At 37.6% G+C, this 11,053-nt stretch overlaps 1 pseudogene; it reads left to right on the top strand.

Moving 5' to 3' along the window:
• Positions 1-2,565: 2,565 nt before the first annotated feature.
• Positions 2,566-4,218, top strand: LOC114890510 (annotated as a pseudogene).
• Positions 4,219-11,053: the final 6,835 nt, after the last annotated feature.

Raw genomic sequence — 11,053 nt, 5'->3', positions numbered from 1 at the left:
CCAATGCAGATGTCCTTACAGGAGACAGAAGGGGAGAAACACAGGGAGAAGGCAATGTGAAGATGGGGGCAGAGATTGCAGTGATGCTTCCACAAGCCAAGGAATGCCAAGAATTGCCAGCAACACCAGAAGTTAGGAGAGAGGCATGAAAGAGTTTCTCCCTTAGAGTCTCCAGGAGGAACCACCCTGCTTGATAACTCAACTCCTTCTTCTTTTGTATTTATCATTGTTGTTTGAGTTGGAGATTTCTGGATCATCCATTTGTAAGAATTTCCTGTAGGTGAGAAAGGACCAGAATAGCAATCTAGGCTGAGTGATTTTGATATTTTTTTCTAAAGCAGTATCTCTCTTTTCTTTTTTTAAAAAATAAATTTATTTATTTTAATTTTTATTTATTTTTGGTTGCATTGGGTCTTTGCTGCTGCGCGCGGGCTTTCTCTAGTTGTGGCGAGCGGGGGCTACTCTTTGTTGTGGTGCTCGGGCTTCTCATTGCAGTGGCTTCTCTTTTTGCAGAGCACGGGATCTAGGCGCGTGGGCTTCAGTAGTTGTCGCACACGGGCTCAGTAGTTGTGGCTCATGGTCTTAGTTGCTCCGCAGCATGCGGGATCTTCCCAGACCAGGGCTCGAACCCATGTCCCCTGCATTCAGGCGAATTCTTTACCGCTGCACCACCAGGGAAGCCCAGTATCTCTCTTTTCAGTAGTCACAAAATCCAATCCAACCTTCATCCACTTCAGGTTGTCTTCGTGAGTCTTTTTGCACTTATGTACCTAATGTTTCCCGAAGGACCTTCTGTCAGCATAGCCCGATTCCTGAACCCTCTTTAGCAGACAAATGATATGATTTTTGCACTCAAGGGGTATTCCTCACGTTTAGGAAGTAAACATTTTAGTGTGTTCCATATGACATCTATTATTACTGGATTTTTTCTCCTCTACTCTCTTCCTTTAAGTATCCCGGAAAATAAGGTTTTGGGCATCTGAATTCATAAGTTTTAGTTCAGGAAGCCACAACAGTGCTGCAGGTGTTTGTGAGAACAGGATGTGCAGAAGGGTCCTAGAAGTGGCAGATGTGAGAAATCAACAGTAAATATTCACTCCCAAAAGGATGAGGTCAGATCACCAGTGAGAACTGTGATCAAAGTGGGAAGGTGCAATGAGAGGGTTGGCGATAAAAGGCTTAGAATATGTTTGGGTGAGGAGTCACACAGAGGTGGCAGATTTGAGAAAATAGCACTTTTTTTTTGCTAACATCTTTATTGCAGTGTAATTGCTTTACAATGGTGTGTTAGTTTCTGCTTTATAACAAAGTGAATCAGTTATATATATACATATGTTCCCATATCTCTTCCCTCTTGCGTCTCCCTCCCTCCCACCCTCCCTATCCCACCCCTCTAGGTGGTCACAAAGCACCGAGCTGATCTCCCTGTGCTACGCGGCTGCTTCCCACTAGCTATCTACCTTACGTTTGGTAGTGTATATATGTCCATGCCTCTCTCTCGCTTTGTCACAGCTTACCCTTCCCCCTCCCCATATCCTCAAGTCCATTCTCTAGAAGGTCTGTGTCTTTATTCCCATCTTACCCCTAGGTTCTTCATGACATTTTTTTTTCGTAGATGCCATATATATGTGTTAGCGTACGGTATTTGTCTTCTCTTTCTGACTTACTTCACTCTGTATGACACACTCTAGGTCCATCCACCTCACTACAAATAACTCAATTTCATTTCTTTTTATGGCTGAGTAATATTCCATTGTATATATGTGCCACATCTTCTTTATCCATTCATCTGATGATGGACACTTAGGTTGCTTCCATCTCCTGGCTATGGTAAATAGAGCTGCAATGAACATTTTGGTACATAATTCTTTTTGAATTATGGTTTTTTCAGGGTATATGCCCAGTAGTGGGATTGCTGGGTCATATGGTAGTTCTATTTTTAGTTCTTTAAGGAACCTCCATACTGTTCTCCACAGTGGCTGTGCCAATTCACATTACCACCAGCAGGGCAAGAGTGTTCCCTTTTCTCCACACCCTCTCCAGCATTTATTGTTTCTAGATTTTTTGATGATGGCCATTCTGACCAGTGTGAGATGATATCTCATTGTACTTTTGATTTGCATTTCTCTAATGATTAATGATGTTGAGCATTCTTTCATGTGTTTGTCAGCAATCTGCATATATCCTTTGGAGAAATGTCTATTTAGGTCTTCTGCCCATTTTTGGATTGGGTTGTTTGTTTTTTTGTTATTGAGCTGCATGAGCTGCTTGTAAAATCTTGGAGATTAATCCTTTGTCAGTTGCTTTGTTTGCAAATGTTTTCTCCCATTCTTAGGGTTGTCTTTTGGTCTTGTTTATGGTTTCCTTTGCTGTGCAAAAGCTTTGAAATTTCATTAGGTCCCATTTGTTTATTTTTGTTTTTATTTCCATTTCTCTAGGAGGTGGGTCAAAAAGGATCTTGCTGTGATTTATGTCATAGAGTGTTCTGCCTATGTTTTCCTCTAATAGTTTGATAGTTTCTGGCCTTATATTTAGGTCTTTAATCCATTTTGAGTTTATTTTTGTGTATGGTGTTAGGGAGTGTTCTAATTTCATACTTTTACATGTACCTGTCCAATTTTCCCAGCACCACTTATTGAAGATGCTGTCTGGGAAAATAGCACTTTTAAAACAGAAGGGAGCTTTCAGCTTTCAGCTTGAAGCAGCCAAGGTGCAACTTTCTTGGGTCACCCCAAATATGGGTTCATATGACACCAGCCACCTCCACCTTGCCACCTAAGTTCAACCCCAAGGAGATAAAAGCTGTATATCTGAGGTGCACTGATGGGAAAGTCGGTGCCACATTTGCCCTGGCCAGCAATATCGGCTCCCTCTCTCTGTCTCCAAAAGAGGTTGGTGATGACATCACCAGGCAACTAGTAATTGGAAGAGTCTGAGAATTACAGTGAAAATGACCATTCAGAACACACAGGCCCAGATTGAGGTAGTACCTTCTGCCTCTGTCCTGATCATCAAAGCTGTCAAAGAACTGCCAAGAGACAGAAAGAAGCAGAAAAACATTAAGCACAGTGGAAACATCACTTTTGATGAGATTGTCAACATTGTGCAACAGATGAGGCACTGATCTTTAGCTAGAGAACTCTCTGGAACCATTAAAGAGATCCTGGGGATTTTCCAGCCCGTGGGTTGCAATGCTGATGGCTGCCACCCTCACGACATCAGAGATGACATCAACAGTGGTGCAGTGGAATGCCTAGCTAGTTAAGAACTACAAAGGAAAATAATTAAATAAAGGGTTATTTGATGACCAATAAATAAATAAATAAGAGGGGAGTCAGAAAGTGGAAATTAGGACAAGATTCCTTGGTGAAAGTGCTTCTTCACCAGAGGTGGTAAAGATACTATAGAAGTTTGGAACTGATGGTGGAAGCCTTTGTGAACCAAGTTAAGATCTGAAATTTAGGTAAGACTTAGTACCAGAAGTGCAATTTATAATAGCAATAGAAGAGGGAGCTCTTGAACTGAGAAACTGGGAAAGCTACCCCTTCCCGCACTTCAAAAGATCCTCCTTCAAACTGAGAAAAATCTGACTTATTTAAATATAATTGACAAAGTATTGTGCAACTAAAACATCCAAAGGAAGCTGCTCTAGGGAAACAAGGGCAAAAAGAAAGACCTGAAAATAGATACAAAACTTCCCTACAGATTAACAACACTCCCTACAAAAATATCAGGCCAAAGCAGAAGAAAAGTGCAATATAACATTCCAACATGAATAAAGAGGCATAAAATCTTGATGCAATTGCAGACAGGAAAGAAAACAATAAAAAATAAATACATGACAACATACAAGGGAACTCCCATAAGGCTATCAGCTAATTTTTCAGCAGAAACTCTGCAGGCCAGAAGGGAATGGCACAATATATTTAAAGTGATGAAAGGGAAAAACCTACAACCAAGAATACTTTACCCAGCAAGGCTTTTGTTCAGTTTTGATGGAGAAATCAGAAGCTTTACAGACAAGCAAAAATTAAAAGAGTTCAGCACCACCAAACCAGCTTTACAACAAATGTTAAAGGATCTTCTCTAGGCAAAAAAGAAAAGGCCACAACTAGAAACAAGAAAATCGTGAAGTGAAAAACTCAGCAGTAAAGGCAAACACACAGTAAAGGTAGGAAATCATCCACAAACAAAACTCGTAGGGAGGATAAAAGACAAGAGTAGTAAAATCATCTATATTTACAATAAGCAGTTAAGGGATACATGAAACAATTAGATATTAAATATTATATCAAAAACAGTAATCATGAAGGGAGGAGAATACAAATGCAGGGTTTTAAAAATGCATTTTAAATGAAGGGATCAGCAATTAAAACAATTATGTATATAGACAGCTATAAAAAAAAACCTCAGGGTAACTGCAAACCAAAAACTTATAATAGATATACACATAAAAAAAGAAAAAGGAATCCAAACATAACACTAAAGGTAGTCATCAAATCACAGGAGAAGAGAACAAAAGAAGAATGGCAAAAAAAGACATACAAAAACAAATCCCAAACAATTAGCAAAATGGAAATAAGAACATACACAGTGATAATTACCTTAAATATAAACAGACTAAATGCTTCAACCAAGAACCACAGAGTGGTTGAATGGATACAAAAACAAGACTTGTATATATGCTGCCTACAAGAGACTCACTTCAGATCTAGGTACACATACAGACTGAAAGTGAAGGGATGGAGAAAGGTATTCCATGCACATGGAAATCATAGTCAATGGTGAAAAGTTGAGAGCATTTCCTCTAAGATCAGGAACATGACAAGGATGCCCACTCTCACCAATTTTATTCAACATAGTTTTGGAAGTCCTAGCCATAGCAATCAGAGGAGAAAAATAAATGAAAAGAATCCAGATTGGAAAGGAAGAAGTAAAACTGTCACTGTTTGCAGATGACATGATACTATACACAGAAAATCTGAAAAATGCCACTAGAAAACTACTAGAGCTCATCAATGAATTTGGTAAAGTTGCAGGATGCAAAATTAATATACAGAAATCTGTTACATTTCTATACACTAGCAATGAACTATCAGAAAGAGGAATTAAGGAAACATCCCATTTACCATCACATCAAAAAGAATAAAATACCTAGGAATAAACCTAGGTATAAAATAAAATAAAATGCCTCAGGAGGCAAAACACCTGTACTTGGAAAACTATAAGACACCGATGAAAGAAATTGAAGATGACACTTACAGATGGAAAGATATACTGTGTTCTTGGGTTGGAAGCATCAATATTGTTAAAATGACCATACTACCCAAGGCAATCTACAGATTCAATGCAATCCGTATAAAAATACCAATGGCATTTTTCACAGAACTAGAACAAATAATTTTAAAATTTGTATGGGAACATAAAAGACTCCAAATAGTCAAAACAATCTAGAGAAAGAACAGAGCTGGAAGAATCACACTCCCTGACTTCGGACTATACTACAAAACTACAGTAATTAAAACAGTATGGTACTGGCACAAAAACAGACACATAGAATGGAACAGGAAAGACAGCCCAGAAATAAACCCATGCACTATGGTCAATTAATCTATGACAAAGGAGGCAAGAGTATACAATGGAGAAAAGACAGTCTCTTCGATAAGTGGTGCTGGGAAAACGGGACAGCTACATGTAAAGGAATGAAATTAGAACACTCTCTAACACCATATACAAAATAAACTCAAAATGGATTAAAGACCTAAATGTAAGACCAGATACTATAAAACTCCTTGAGGAAAACATAGGGAGAACACTCTTTGACATAAATTGCAGCAATATTTTTTTTGGATCCCTCTCCTAAAGTAAAGGAAACAAAAGCTAAAATAAACAAATGGGACCTAAATAAAACTAAAGGTTTTTCACAGCAAAGGAAACCATCAACAAAACAAAAAGACAACCTACTTAATGGGAGGGGATATGGGAGAAAATATTTGCAAATGATATGACCTATAAGGGGTTAATATTCAACATATATAAACAGCTCATACAATTCAACATCAAAAAAATAAAAATAAAAAAATGGGCAGAAGGACTGAATATATATTTTTCCAAAGAAGAAATGCAGATGGCCAACAGGCACATGAAAAGATGCTCTACATCACTAATAATCAGGGAAATGCAAATCAAAACCACAATGAGATATCACCTCATACTGGTCAGAATGGCTATCATCAAAAAGAACACAAATAACAAATGTTGGTGAGGATGTGGAGAAAAGGGAACCCTCCTACAGTGTTGGTAGGAATGTAAATTGGTGCAGCCACTGTGGAAAACAGTACGGAGGTTTCTCAAAAAACTAAAAATAGAACTACAATATGAACCAGCAATTCCACTCCTGGGTAAACATTGAAAAAAAACAAAAAAACTAATTCTAAAAGGTATTGATACATGGACCCCAACGTTCATAGCAGCATTAGTTACAATTACTGAGGTATGGATGCAACCTAAGTATCCATCAACAGATGACTCGATAAGGAAAATGTGGTATATATACATACATATATATATATATATATATATATATATATATATATATATACACACACACACACATAGACACAATGGGGTACTACTCGGCCATAAAAAAAAATGAAATTTTGCCATTTGCAGCAACATGTATGGACTTGGAGGGCATAATGCTAGGTGAAATACATCAGACAGAGAAAAACTAATACTGTGTGATATCACTTATACATGAAATCTAAAAAAATACAATAAACCAGTGAACATAACAAAAAAGAAGCAGACTCACAGATACAGAGAACAAACTAGTGGTTACCAGTGTGGGGAAGGGTGAAGGGGTGAGGGAGTGGGAGGTACAAACTATTGGGTGTAAGTTAAGCTACAAAGATGTATTGTACAACTTGGGGAATATAGCCAGTATCTTGTAATAATTGTAAATGGAGTGTAACCTTTAAAAAATAAATAGATATATTAACACAGGGAAGACTTGGCCACCAAAGGAAGCTGATGGTCAGTCAATAGAAAGATTTGAAATGGTACCTAGTAAAATTTAGGAAAGAAATGGAAGAAACAGAATTATTTCATAAATAAAGACTAAATTACAAATAGTATAAGAAGAAATAGACCCTATAGAAAGCACAGCAGGACACAGTGTATACATATGGAAAAAATGAAGTATAAGGGAAATAAGCAAAAAGATTTTTTTAAAGTAAATGTTATAAATGGTAGGCAAAAATGATTCAAAATATGAATAATTGGAGTTCTTCCAGTTGGAGGAAATATAAAAGAATGGAGTAAAGCAAACATTAGAAAATGCTGTGAAATAGGACTTGAATTTGTATATTAAAAAGCATACCCAAGATATGGAAAAAAACTGTCTCAGAATGATCAATACCAAGACATATCCTACTAACACATACCCTGCCAACACAAGATGTAGCCTACTAACACTAGTAGCACACTTTGAGAATCTGGGCAAAAGCATTGTGTCATTTATAAGGGAAAGAAAGACAAGTTGGCATAGCTAGAGTCAATGCTAACAGAAACAGAACAATATTTATCAGATACTTGAGGAAAGTTTGAGCCAAGGATTTTAAATCCATCCAAGATATTCTTCAAGTGTCAAAGGTACAGGCAAAAATTTCTGCAAATTCATGGACTGTGGGAATACTATCTGCATTAGGCCTTGCTGAAGCACCTCCGAAAGAACAAAATTGACCCAAGCAGAAAAATGATCAAGGAAACGTCAGCAAAAGTCCTGGGAGTGAACACTGAATGTATTTAACAATGAAACTATGGCTAAAACAAGGACTAACATAAGGGTTACAAAATAAAATGTAGTATGATGATTGTATTTATATAAGCTTTCACTATGGAGGCTGTTATATTAAAAATTATAGTCCTTATGATATTTTTATTCTAGTGACTGTCTTTATAGTTAGACTTTTACATAAAACTCTTAGAACCCTCTTTCTTCAGGCAGTATCTGTTGACTCGTACTGTGAACATCAAGTGAATTAGCTTGTAACTCCTTCCTTTCTTTTCTTTGTAGCTTTCTCTACTCAATTTTAGTTAACAATATTATTATTTATTATGTGCTGAAGTGTGTCCTCCCAAAAGGCATGAGGTACGTATATGCTTATTTTATAAGATAAAATGACATGTCTTTTTCCAAAGTGATTGTACCACTTTACGTTCTCACCAACAATGTGTGAGAGATTCAGTTATTTCACCACCTTGCCAGCATATGGTGTTGATAGTCATTTTAATTTTAGCCATTCTGATGAGTATAGTGACTCATTGTGATTTCGGGGTATTTCCCAGTGACTAATGATGTTAAGGAAGTTTTATGTGTGTTCCCATGTTTTTCCCCATGACCGGAGCTTACTCTTTGGTACTAAACTGTCTAAACCCTCAAAATCCTGTTAGGATCATGAACAAAATTGCTTTAGACCTTTGATCTGGAAGGTGTCACAATTTTCAAATTTAATCTTCCTCTTCTCTTTTCATTATTCAAAGCTTCTTTCTTTCAGGAAACATTTTAGTTTTATTTTATAAAGTTTCCAAGCTACTTCTGTTAAAATTATTCCTAGATATTTTATGTATTGATATTTGTGGCTAAACAAGATATCTTTTAAAAAATATTCTATTTGTTGATACTATATATGAAAAGTTGATTTGTAGATATTCATCCTGCATCCAGCCAGGATGCAGGATAACTTATAACTTACAAGAAAGTTTATAACTTCTTGTAAGTTATAATAGTTTTTCAGTTCTAGTTATAATCATATCACATTAAATAAGTTTTTTTCAAACAGATCTTTTCCTTTAGCTTTTCTATTGCATTGCCTATAAAGGTGGTGCTCAAACAGGGTGATTTTTGCCTCTCAAGAGATATTTGGCAATGTCTGGAAACAGTTTTCCCACAACTGGAGAAGGTTCCATCTAGTAGGTAGAGGCCAGGGATGCTGCTAGACACCTTACAATGCAAAGGATTACTCCACATAACAAGGGTCATTTGCCTCAAAATGTCAGTAGTACTGAGGTTGAGAAACGCTGCTTGAGAACATTCAGAAAAAATAAGTAGTGCTGAGCATAATGCAGTCTTGTCTTATTCCCAATTCAATGTGAATTTCTATCATTCATTAACAAGTATAAAATTGGATATAAATTAGTAATTATAAAAGTGAGAATTTATTCAAGAATGCTTTGTAAACTAGTATTTCTCCAGTGGTGACAAGCTCGCCGTTGCAGTGATTTCCAAGATGTGTGACTTGTAGAAAAGGTGTGAAGAGGTAGGAAAAGAAGTCCACTATGTGGTTGACTATTCCCCTTAGAACAAGATACTTTTTTTTTTAATGTGCAATCTTTATTAATACAAATGTAACATAACAAGTGGGCATTGAACATTTTAAAGCATACATGGCATATGGATTTTTGCACAGTGATTGCAGTAGTAATGACCTGCTAGAAACATTCATGCAACATAGGAATGAATAGAAGAACAGAGTAAACATGGACATACATTCAAAAGAAAGGGGACGTGGGGGGCTGTTCAATTCATATAAAGTTTGTTATGCAAGATGAATAAGTTCTAAAGATCTGTTGTACAACATAGGACCTATAGTTATCAAGACTGTATTTTTAAAAATTTTATTTATTTGTTTGTTTATGGCAGTGTTGGGTCTTGGTTGCATCAGGCGGGATCTTCGTTGAGGCACGTGGGATATTTCCTTGCGGCGCGGGGGCTCTTCGTTTTGGCACGTGGGTTTTTTTTTTCTCTCTCTGTCTCTCTCTCTCTCTAGTTGAGGCGCGAGCTCAGTTGTTGTGGTGTGTGGGCTTAGTTGCCCCGTGGTCTATGGGATCTTTGTTCCCTGACCAGGGATGGAACCTGAGTCCCCTGCATTGGAAGGCAGATTCTTTATCACTGAACCACCAAGGAAGTACCAACAATACTGTATTGTGCACTTAAAAATGTAAGTGGGTAGAGTTCAAGTTAAGTATTCTTACCACAATTTAAAAAAGTAAAATGAAAGAAGCATGGTTCAAAAATAAGTAGTTAGCAAAACATAAACATAAAAGTTGAAATCAATTAAGCTTTTTAAGCAATTCAACATCACTTTTCATGAACACCATAATAGAGAATATTTATCAGACAGTTGATTAATCCTTCCTCAGCTCCACCACTAAGTAGCAGTATGACTTTGGGTAAGTTACTGCTTTGTCTCAGTGTCATCTGTAAAACGGAGATAAAAAAGAACCTATCTCATAGGCTTGTGGTGATGATTAAATATGTAGAACGAGATACTTCTAATATTAAATGTTTTAAGATTCTGTCTCAATTTCAGTGACATGTTTTCTTATTCTAAGTGCTTCCATTATGTAGTACTGGCTTTCCAAGTTTAAGAAATGGCACTGTTTATTATACAAATAACAGAATACATAATTTGAGCAGGTGCTGTTTTTAGATACTTCACATACTTAATCCTCTTATTAACTTTATGAACTAAGTAATATTAATCCTACTTTACAGATGACTAAACTGTATCAATGGGTGAGGTAAATAAAAACGTATTCAAGGCCATGGAGCTGGTCAGTTTTAAAGCCAGGACACAATCCTATAGCGCCCCCTTTCTTCCCAGGTGGTACTAGCCACCTGAGGTCCTTGGGTCTGATCCAAGCTTGCATGCTCATTGTTTGCTCCTGAAAGCAATTACCCCAGCAGCTGCTAGGTAGCCCACAGTGGAGTGGGTCGGGGCATCCCAACACTTGTCGGTAGTGTCTTTTTTTTTTTTTTTTGCGGTACGCGGGCCTCTCACTGCCGTGGCCTCTCCCGTTGCGGAGCACAGGCTCCGGACGCGCTGGCCCAGCGGCCATGGCTCACAGGCCCAGCCGCTCCGTGGCATGTGGGATCCTCCCAGACCGGGACACGAACCCGCGTCCCCTGCATCGGCAGGCGGACTCCCAATCACTGCGCCACCAGGGAAGCCCTGTATTGTCTTAATTGCCTAGGTACCCTCCTGTTCCC

This window comes from Monodon monoceros, unplaced genomic scaffold (assembly GCF_005190385.1).
Source record: "Monodon monoceros isolate NGI ecotype Baffin Bay Population unplaced genomic scaffold, NGI_Narwhal_1 Super_Scaffold_11, whole genome shotgun sequence".
NCBI lineage: Eukaryota > Metazoa > Chordata > Mammalia > Artiodactyla > Monodontidae > Monodon > Monodon monoceros.
Note: the sequence above shows the minus strand (reverse complement) of the source record. Positions and strands in the feature narration are given on the sequence as shown.